The sequence below is a fragment of the Oxyura jamaicensis genome, chromosome 4, assembly GCF_011077185.1.
Source record: "Oxyura jamaicensis isolate SHBP4307 breed ruddy duck chromosome 4, BPBGC_Ojam_1.0, whole genome shotgun sequence".
NCBI lineage: Eukaryota > Metazoa > Chordata > Aves > Anseriformes > Anatidae > Oxyura > Oxyura jamaicensis.
In genome coordinates, this window is record NC_048896.1 from 68,157,199 (window position 1) to 68,167,523 (window position 10,325).

At 40.2% G+C, this 10,325-nt stretch overlaps 1 long non-coding RNA gene across 1 annotated transcript; it reads left to right on the top strand.

Annotated features, from left to right (window-relative positions):
* Window positions 1-556: 556 nt before the first annotated feature.
* On the top strand, window positions 557-2,854 carry LOC118167000. Its single transcript, XR_004750865.1, has 3 exons — window positions 557-1,098; window positions 1,601-1,724; window positions 2,018-2,854. It is a non-coding gene; the product is annotated as an uncharacterized LOC118167000 (long non-coding RNA).
* Window positions 2,855-10,325: the final 7,471 nt, after the last annotated feature.

The following is a 10,325-nucleotide window of genomic DNA, read 5'->3' on the forward strand; positions in this document are numbered from 1 at the left end:
TTCTGTTTATCTGAGAGCTCAAGCTCAGGATCGCGAGATCCTCAGGAGACCACATTTCAGCTTGGTATCCTGATTTGTGGCCTCTAAGTGTTTGTTTTGAAAACAGAACTGTCACCAGCATCTCTTGAAAACAGAGCTCTGGGCTTTAACTCTGTTGTAGCAGTCACTTGATATTACTGCTAAAATGAGAGTGCATGTCAGTGTTAATTGAGGTCAGCATCAGATGTCTTTTATTGGCTTCTGATTGCTACCATTACAATCATTATTACTACTGCTTACCTTTCTATAACCTCCTTGTTCTTTCATTAGGTACCGTATCAGTTAAGTGGGATTCTTCCCATCATAATAAATGGCAAATGAGAGATAACAAGGAAGTCAGCTTCTGCTCCTTGAAATTAATGGAAGTGTTGTCATTTCACCTGCATAATATCAAGCTGATAGTGCAAAAAGAGTTATTACAGCATTTACCTCATGCAAAAAGAAAATGAAAAGAAAAGGAAAATAAAAGGCAGGGTTATGCACTTAAATCAGTCCTAAAACTTAAAATCCAAAATTCCATGAAGGAATAAGGGAGAGAGGGGCACCTGTCAGCACGTGATGCTCAACACCTTTCCACAGACTGAGCATGTTGACAATCACTGCAATCCGTATGCCTTTCACAGTCATAGAAGATTTGATATATGAAGTATTGGATAGAAATGCTGGGGACTGTCATATCATCCCAGACCATTCAGCAAGACCTCAAGATTGTGGAGGAATGGGCTAACATGAGCTAACGGGAACCTAACAAAGTTTTACAAAGGCCTTTACAAAGACCTGTAAAGAACCAAGAGGTCACATTTCCTGGCGCAGTAACCCTACACAGCAGCACAGGCTGGAGAGCAGTGTGGTGGAAAAAGGGGGACCTGCTGGACAAGAAGTTGAACACAAGACAGCAATGAGAAAATGTTGAGAGATCTGGGTTTGTTTATCCTTCAGAAGCAAAAGCTCAAGTGGACCTAATGGCTGTCTTCAGCTACCTGTTTTGGCACAGAGATAAGTTAGAAACATATTCTTCTTGGAGGTACACTGTGAAAGGAAAATAGGTAATGGTCACAGGTAAGAGCAAGGGAAATTTCAGGTGGGTATAAGGCAAGGATCTTCACCATGAGCACTGGAGGAGGTTGCCCAGAGAGGCAATGGTGCAGATTTTGCAAATTTGATGTGGACAAGACCCTGATCTAACTTTGAATGGCAGAAAGGTGGAGTAGATGGCCTCCAGACTTCTATGTTCTAGTAAAATCAAAACTAGTTCGAAGGACCATATGTATTTTGACATAAAACTTACCAAAAATCACAAAATAAGCTTTTTGAAAAACTCCAAATTGAAATAGGACATATTGTTTCAGTTGTTATATTATCTGCCTAAGTATACACATTTCACAGATTTATACTATAATTATGTGGATTTTTCTATTGTAACACTGAACTACTGCAAAAATGAACAATTTCTACATTTTGAAATAATTTTGACAAGGTCTGGATGATGTTTCCAATCCACAAGTTTTTCTGCTTCACAATTCAGAAAAGCAATCATCAGAAGTTTCTCCTTTCTGATTAGGAAGCTCTGCTACATGCCCTTTTCAAAGTATTTGGTGGCATTATCCAAAGAAAAAGGATGTTTTGCATCAGCTGCCAAAGCCCCAGGAAGCCATCCTTCAAGGGCAAGATGAACTCATTCCCTTGTAAGCTGGGCAGTTTGACCAGCCTTAGCTTTTGTGCATGGCAGTGGGACTCTAACGCTTAAAGCTGGTTCCCAACATTTTGTATTCCTCGTTCAGTAAAACAATGATTTTTTCTCTTTCTGTTCTTACTAGCTTGTATCCAGACAATCAGCTGGTTTTGTTTCCATTTTTCTAAGTCCAGGTGAGTTTTTACCCCTGGTGGTAATCTTGATTTATTTTTATTTAGTTTTCAAGATTTTATAAGGGAACAAAAGAGGAAACATGTTTTACAATAACCCAATTCACATTTGCAGAGGCACAATGGAGTCTGAAGTCATGCTTGAACATTCACTTTCTCTCTCCCTGGTAAGCAAGGCTGAGAAGTCAGCAACCATGAGCTCAGATACGGAAACAACTGGCCAAGCAAAATAATGTCCTTCAGCTCCTGGATGAAGTGAAGGAAGGTAAAGGTGTTTAGGGAATGTAGCAGATATATTTCTGCTCACCTGGCCCTACTATCCAGATTAACTGGAGGAGGGTAGTGGAAAGGAGCTCAAAGTACCAGCTGGGTGAACACTATCTCATTACATTGGCCAAGATGAATGTTATAGTTGGGGCAATATTTTCAAGGGGTTTGGGAAGAGATAAAAATAAGTAAGAGAGAGCCCTTTCCTCCAGTCAAACTGGGAGGTTGGCAACCTCATATTTGATTAGTCTGTTCTCACACAGCACCAGCAGAGGATTAACTGAGAAGCACAACTGTGATGGAGCTTACACCAGCTGGTCAGGGCTTGCCTCCTAACCAGCCGGGGCAATTCCCAGGGGCTGAAGGGTGTGAAATCTGCTTGGAGGGATGAGGTTTTAACACTGAGCCATGTCCGGGCAATTCAAGGACAGATTCTGAGTTCACAGGATTGCACATAGACAGAGTGATTTTACCATCACCATTTGGATTTGCATTCACCTCGCCTGTCCTGGAATTAAGCTGCGTGTTTTTAAAATAACACATTGTGTTTATCTAGTTAATAGAAGTGTCTGACAATGTCCTTATCTTGAGGTGTAATATTTTCACAGAGGAAAAATAATAATAATAATAATAAAAGGTTTGACTAATAAAACCCTGTAATTAACAAGTGACTAACAAGCAATAAACAAGCGATTCACTCATACAACACTTGAGCATAATTTAAGAATGGCACTTTAAACTGATCTGTTGAAAGACCCTTGGAAAAAGAAAATTATCATTCATCTTTGCACTTCTCTTGACTGAAGTTACTTCAGGGATCATCTTTCAGAAGGAAAACAACCACAGCATATAAGCCACTTTGGCCAGTGTTTATCTGAGTCAAAGTACGAAGACACAACTTAGATGTGAATAAACATTTAATTTCATGGGGAATTAGTCTGTATTTCAGAGAACAACAGGGCAGGAAGGTACAATGTGCTTCAAGGTGCCATTGGAACTCAGAAATGATGGCAGAAGTTTTAGTAGAATATGTAACTTTATTCACAATATTTATTTCTATTCTACAGCTATTTTTTCCAGTGTGATGTAAGTTTTTATCTGCAATGACACCAGAAAACAGATGAGGTAATAACAAATAGCAACAACAACAAAACCTTTTTTTTTTTAAAAAAAAAAAAACAACAAAAAAAAAAGGCATAATATGTACTTGTGCAGGCTCATCAGAAGCTGCTCATGTGAGGGTTTAAGAATGCCCTTTCCCCATTTTACAGGTGGAAAAATGAATGTAGAGATTTGAAATGACAGAATGAGCACTTGTCTGTTCTGGCAGCCAAGCCCTATGCTACTGCTCCTCAGAGATTAAGTGGGAAGACTCCCACATGTCAAAATTCACAGTATCTTTAATGACATTTGTAGACTGTCAGGTTTCTTAGCCTGGAACATGCTGGGAACTACCATTTTCTTAAGCAGTGAGAAACCCTGCCCTGCAGAAAAGGCTGCGTGAGATATATCTTCCTGTTTCCTCGCAACATTCATTTTACACCGGGATCTCACCGGGAGCAAGAGAAATGCACAACTGCCCAGTGACCAGAATAAAACTCTTTTTCTTTGCCTTGAAAAACCTCAGAGAAGGACTTGGGTGGAAACTGAAAGAGCAAAAAACATTCAGATGTTACAAGAGTTATTTTTTTAAAGGAAACATTAAAGAAAATCTAATCACACCTGTGTCTCTTTTAGGGGAAGACACCCCTCACTTTAATCCTTCTCAAGTAGAAAGTTACAACAGCATTAGTAGCATCTACATTGATTTTGGGGCAACAAGTTTATTTAAGACTCGGCCAATAAGCAAGATTATTTCTGAAGGGACATCAATGTGAAAAGTGTGTTTTCTATCTCCAGTTTCTCAGAGTCACAGCACAAGTTGCTGAGAATCAAAACCAAAAGCTACCTCCAGGTTTTGCCTCTATCTACTCTTTTTTTTTTTTTTCTTTTTCTTTTTCTTCTTTGACTTTTAAATTTGAGAACTTACTATGTTGAAAATGAGAACAGTAAGCAATGCAACTGGGAGCTTGTATTTTCTGCAGTTATCTGGTCTCTGCATTTGGATGGCTGTTTCTCACTGAGTATTTACCTGCTGGTGTGCAGGTTGTCATGTAATGCTGATGTCCTATTTTATAACAAGTTTGCACTTTACTCATCTGTCATATCTCCATTATACTAATGGACTATTGGTGGACTACCGGGACAAACAAATGGATTTTCCCCTCTAGCAAAAGCTGAGACTTCAGGTTTATCTGCTGGAACTTGCAAGTGAACTTCATAGTTGACTTGGCAGCTGCAGAGAAAGAGCTGTCTGCCACATCTCTGAAGGTGGCCTTTCCCTTCAAGAAAACGGAGCCAAGAGCTTGTAATTGCTCAGAGCTTCTGAGCTGCAGGGCTTTGACATCAAACTGGACATGGAAACCTACCTTTTATTAGCTAGGAAGCCAATAGTGATAGCAGCATGAGGCTGCTCTGGTCTCAGCTTCTGTCAGCTGGGGTGCCATGCTGTAATATTATCATGACAAATGAGGTAGCTGTATGTACATGGATATGGTATATTTAAAGATTTTTCTTTTTTTCTTTTTGAAATCTCAACCCTGTCCAGTAATATTCCTTGTGGGAACTTCCCTGAAAATACCCAGCTCTTCATAATAATACTTATTTTCCAGGAACATTAATTATCTAGGGGAATGTTTATCTCGTTCCCGCTTATAGCACATATTACTTTTAAGGCTAAGCAACTTCTCTGTAGGCTTTGAAATCAGTCTTCCACATCAGGACCTGTAACTGTATTTTTTTTTTTGGAAGCTTTTACAGAGAAATGTATTACATATAATAAATATTAAACATCAAAACAAATTATAAAATATACCATTTATATATATATATATTTTTTTTTTCAGGCAAGTTTCAAATCACATCAGGAGCTGGCTGGCTGTGCTTCTGTATGACATGGCATTTAACATGAAAAAAAACAAGTCAACAAGACCATCAGGGTTCTTACTTCCAGGAAGCAATCTATTTTTAATATTACAAATGCTTTCCTGTTTTCTTTTTGCCAAGATTTCTCCAGTGCCTATGAAATTCAAGGGTTTAAGCATTTATTTTTTCCTTAGATGCAGCATGCAATCAGGGAGAGAGATCAACATTTGTTATTTATTTTAAGAAGATCTCTACACTATATCAACCGAGCAGGACAACATCGATAGGCTTTGTGGTTCACAAATGTCACCCTTGTTCTAGGTGAAAAGCTACTGCTGCTAGAAAGCCTGTGCACTGCGTGTGCGTCTCGTGTACGTGGGATACATGTTCTGAGGCCGAGTGTGGTCAGGATATCTACTGATCTGCAATTAGATTATCCATGCTATTATTTTTAGTTCTTATTGAATTGGATGCAAAGTGAGCTCAGAAAGAAACCATCAAATGGCTCCAACTGAGATCTGCGATAAACATTTTTCTTTTTTCACACGGCAAAAAGCAGAGTAAACACAGTCTAGGCATGCTTTGGTAAATACGCTTGTAACATAGCAAGAACATCCTTTTTGAGTTCTTGTCCAGACTGTTGCCACAGGCAGGAGTGCCTCTACAGAGACTTCAGGCTGTGGGGGCCAGGGAGCAGAGAGCAGTACGGACGTGCATGGCCACATGTATAGCTGATGCTCTTCTGGTGCAGGTGGCTGGCCAATGCACGGGGTCCTGCAGGCTGGGAGGAAAACCCAGTGCTGGAGCTGATTGCTTTTGCAGGATACCGAAGATACACGAGAAAATCAGATTCCTTCTTTTAATTCCACAAGAACTTGGGCACCTAAAACCAGGCAAGATGCTGGTGCCAGGGTGCAGCTTGGTTATTCTCTGATATTGTTTTGCATGGTTGGTACATTCCACAGGGAGCAGAAGCTATAGCAATTTCTGAAAACAGGCTAGCTGGTTTTGCTGAAAATTGCTCAGACACTGCACAGAGCATGTTTTAAAAATAATCCTCATGTTCGGATTTGCCAGTGTATTATAATACTCCTGGCACTTATTAACAGTTCAGAAGCTGGAGTGCTGTCCAAGTGGATTTTTATGTTTACTTCTTCTCTGTGCAATGAAATGTCTGGTTTTCAGCCCCAGTTTTTGCCATTTCTGGAACAGGATACACTTCTTATCTATTTTAAATGCAAAAGATGTGGCAATTTTGGGATCCCTCACTCTCCAGACAGTCTTGCATGTCTTGTGTCACGACTATTGTGTTTGCTATTCTTGTACATTGTGTGCTCAGTAAAATGCCTAAAATTGTTCTTTATGCATCCAGACTTAACCATAAAGTTGATTTTTGTACTCTCACATACTTCTCTTTCTTCTCAGTATCCTTTCCCTTACTCATCTCAGAGAGTGACTAGTGTTTGTGATGTTCCATCCTCTTCTGTCTTTTATGTATTTTTGAAATAGATACATTTCTTTATTTTTGAAACTGAATGGGTGCTGTATTCTAGGCAATTGCTATTGATTTCACTGCTTTCACAAACTTAATGTTTAGTTCTTCATGCTTTGTAATGAGTCATGCCAGAACCACCAATTCTCAGCAAGATGCAGAGCTGAAGTTAACTGGGCTCAGTGATCTTGATCTGCACCCATCTTCCTTACTAGCACCTGCTTCCTCTTCTGGTGCACTACTACAACAAAAAAAAAATAAAGTAACATGGCAAATTCCAGAGCCATTCAGAGTTGTTTGGCTTCCATCCACTGACCTTGGTCCACAGGTTGAAGACCAGCTGAATGCCTGCAGGTTGATTCATTGCCAGCTTATCCTGGAAATCCTTGGTAGCTTTCTTATCCGCTTGGTGGTCCTCCAGCAGTGCAGGTAGTCATCCATTTCCCTCCCAGCTCAAAGCCCCCATGCCTTTGACTTCACTCTCAGCTGTTTCCCCAGGTTGCTCATATTCCCAGCTGTCTCCAAGCCACACACTGATGGGCTGTAGGTGATCTGGGTGATTCAGTCTGTCTTCCATGGGACTGTTCAGTGACACTGAGAGATACGCCTTTCACACAAAGGCATTGGCAGGTGCTGCCATCTCTGTTAATCTTCCAGTGGGCTGCAATGAACAGAGATTAGCAGATTTAACATCTTGAGGAATTTCCTAGGTGATGGGACGGAGCGTATGCGCAGGAAGTATGCAGACTGGGAGGACTAGCTGATACACTAGATCATCATGCTGGCATCCACAAGGGCCTGGGCAGGCTGGAGAAGCAAGCAGACAGGAATCTCATGAAGTTCAGCTAGGGGAAATGCAAAGTCCTGCACATGGAGGGGAATAATCTCAGACACCAGTACAAGATGGTAGCCAAAGGGCTAGAAAGCAGCTGTGCAGAGAAGGCCCTGGGGTTCTTGATGAACATCAAGTTGAACATGAGTCAGGGATGTGCCCTTGCAGCCAGGAAGGCCAACAGCCTCCTGGAAAGCACTGGGGAGAGTGTCTCCAGCAGGTGAAAGGGGTATCTGAATCCTTGAGGCAACTGATACCTCCTAGGGAGAACTTTCCTGGTGCCTCCCTATTTCTAGTCTATAACAGCCAGGCTGCTGTCCTGGCTTTTACAAACTTGGAATGTTAAACCTGGGTTTCCCATTTCTCCAAGAGTTTACTTATTTTATCTGTGTTCAGAAAAAAGCATCCCAGCAAAATAACTCTTCTGTGCTATTTTTGTGAAGCCTTCAGATTCAATTTGAAACTCTTCTGCTAAACTTCCAGTGCTTATTTGGGTCATTCTTTGAATTCATACATCATGGACCAATTTTAAGGTATGTAAAGACCTCTACTATTTGTTCATTCTTGGTTGAAGAGGACAGCCAAGTCATGTTATCTTTCCAAAAGAAACCAGTCACAGTCCTTCGCACTGGCTAACAGCATCTGGAGTTCAGGGCTCCCCCAAAAGACAAAAACAGAGGATGGAGTCAGGTATCAGGTACAGTCTTGTTTCATCTTAACTAATATTTTGTTTCTTTTCCTTGATTTTCCCTGAATTAATATGGGAAAGAGATAAGATCTTTTACCCAGAAGTCCTTCCTCGAATGTACAACTCCTCCTCTCAGCTTAACTTTTTCTGAGGACACTAACATGAAAGTTCACTGTCTGCTGTTCCCGTATCTTCATTTTTAGTACCTCTTGCCTTTCGGCTGCTTTTCACCCAATACCAATTCAAACAAGATGATTTCCTGGGAGTAATGAACAAACACAAGAGCAACAGACATAAGTGAATGCTTTGGTTAAAATCTTCTGTCACCTCCTGTTTTGGGCAGCAGCTATTTTGACCTAATTGTCTAGAAGAGCTTAATGACTTCTTTAGGTTTTTCTTCAGTAAAATAGACCAAATTCAGGGAAGCTGTTCAATGTATAATAAGGTGGACTTTATACTATCATGGACCTGGTTTTGACAAATGCTGGACTTACCTTACCTGCGTGTGTAGCACCTAACAACCTTTAGAGATACTGCACTTTCAAACAAGAAATCACCAGCCACTAGATCCACAAAGCGTTGTTGATTAGCACAGACTCACCCCAAACTAAAATACATTGAAATATCAGTTATTAACTAATGGACTGGTTTTCTTCTTTCATCTGCTCAGGAACTTTTATTGTAGGAGTAACCCAAGTCTCTAGCCAATTCCAAATTACTGACCCCCAAACTGCAAAGAGGTTGTTAATCGAGGTTGTTTAACACAAAGTACTGCTCTGCACTGACATTTACAAACAAGTTTCCATATCTGACATTCTCTGCTGTATGCATTAATTTTTAATTCCTTCACTTTCATTATCTGTAAATAGTGATTTTCCCATTGTGTTTGTAAAGGTGCAGCCAAGAAAAAATATATATATACGAAACAACAAATGACCACTGGGCAGGAAATGAATCACTCTGGCTTTGAGTGTGCTAACTACAGATACTGCAAATATACAGAAACACTTTGAAAACTTTCCAAGGACAATGCTCTGTTAAAACTATAACATGTATTCCTGAGATCTGGATGTATTATTACACAGCTCTTTGAAAACAAACATACGAAGCATGCAGTAAAAAAAGGGTGGATGTGTTTGGATGGGAACATTTGTTTCCAATGGACTGACAGCTGCTACACTCAAACAGCACTCTGTAGCCAGATATCTGTTCTCCTTTCTAGGAAGGACTCAATGAGAGTGACTCAAACTCTTGCCAGAAAACTATCTTTTCTTCTGTACATCAGTGTCATGCCCAAAGGGTGCTGCAGTAACCAGTTGTGTTACTGCAGAGTAACCAGAGAGAGATCTGTTTTGTCAGAGAAGATGTGATTTTTATTTTATTTTATTTTATTTACAAAAAGGAAAAGCAAGGGGTTTCTCCATGCCCTGCTGTGACACATGGCACTTTTCAGACCACGTCTCTGTTCATCTGCCATCACACTGACAGTTTATGTGATGTTTCTGACTTCATCTGCTTGATGGGATCCCACTTGCTCAAAAGGGCCAAAAATGTATAGTGAAGATCAAAGGCTGCCTCTGAAACTTTTCAGTCTCATCCACCCTTACACTGAAGCCATAGTAGAATATTTAAAGACAAGCTGCAAGCTGTGTGCAAAATTCAGTCCTCACTCATCCACATTGACTCGGTTTCAGTTATAAGGAACACAAGCAGCAGAGATAGGATCCATTGCCCCCCCCCCCAGATTTTACACCATGTCACTCACAGACATGTTTATTTCCCCGTCTGTTTAGGTAAGTACAGAAGATGACCTAAAAATCAAACAAACTATTGAACCTTCTTTTGGAGAATTCTTCGTTGTGATTCCTGTTTGAGCTGCCCAGATCTGGCCTGGATAATAGGTGACTCAACTAGGGAAAAAAAAAAAAAAAAAAAAAAAAAAACATCTGTGGTTCATTTTGAAAACATCATAACAAACAATATAAAGTGTGAAAGTTCATGCAGCTTTATTTGAAGAGCCTAAACCAGCCTGAGCTCACCGTGTTTTTTTTTCTGCAGCACAGAATTAGGTTTGTCATAGCCCCTTGGCCTTCAGTTGGGTCTGCAGCTGGGTCAGCTCTGAAACGCAGTGTTGCTGGAAAGTTTGTTATTTAAAAAAAAAAAAAAAAAAAAAAAAAAAA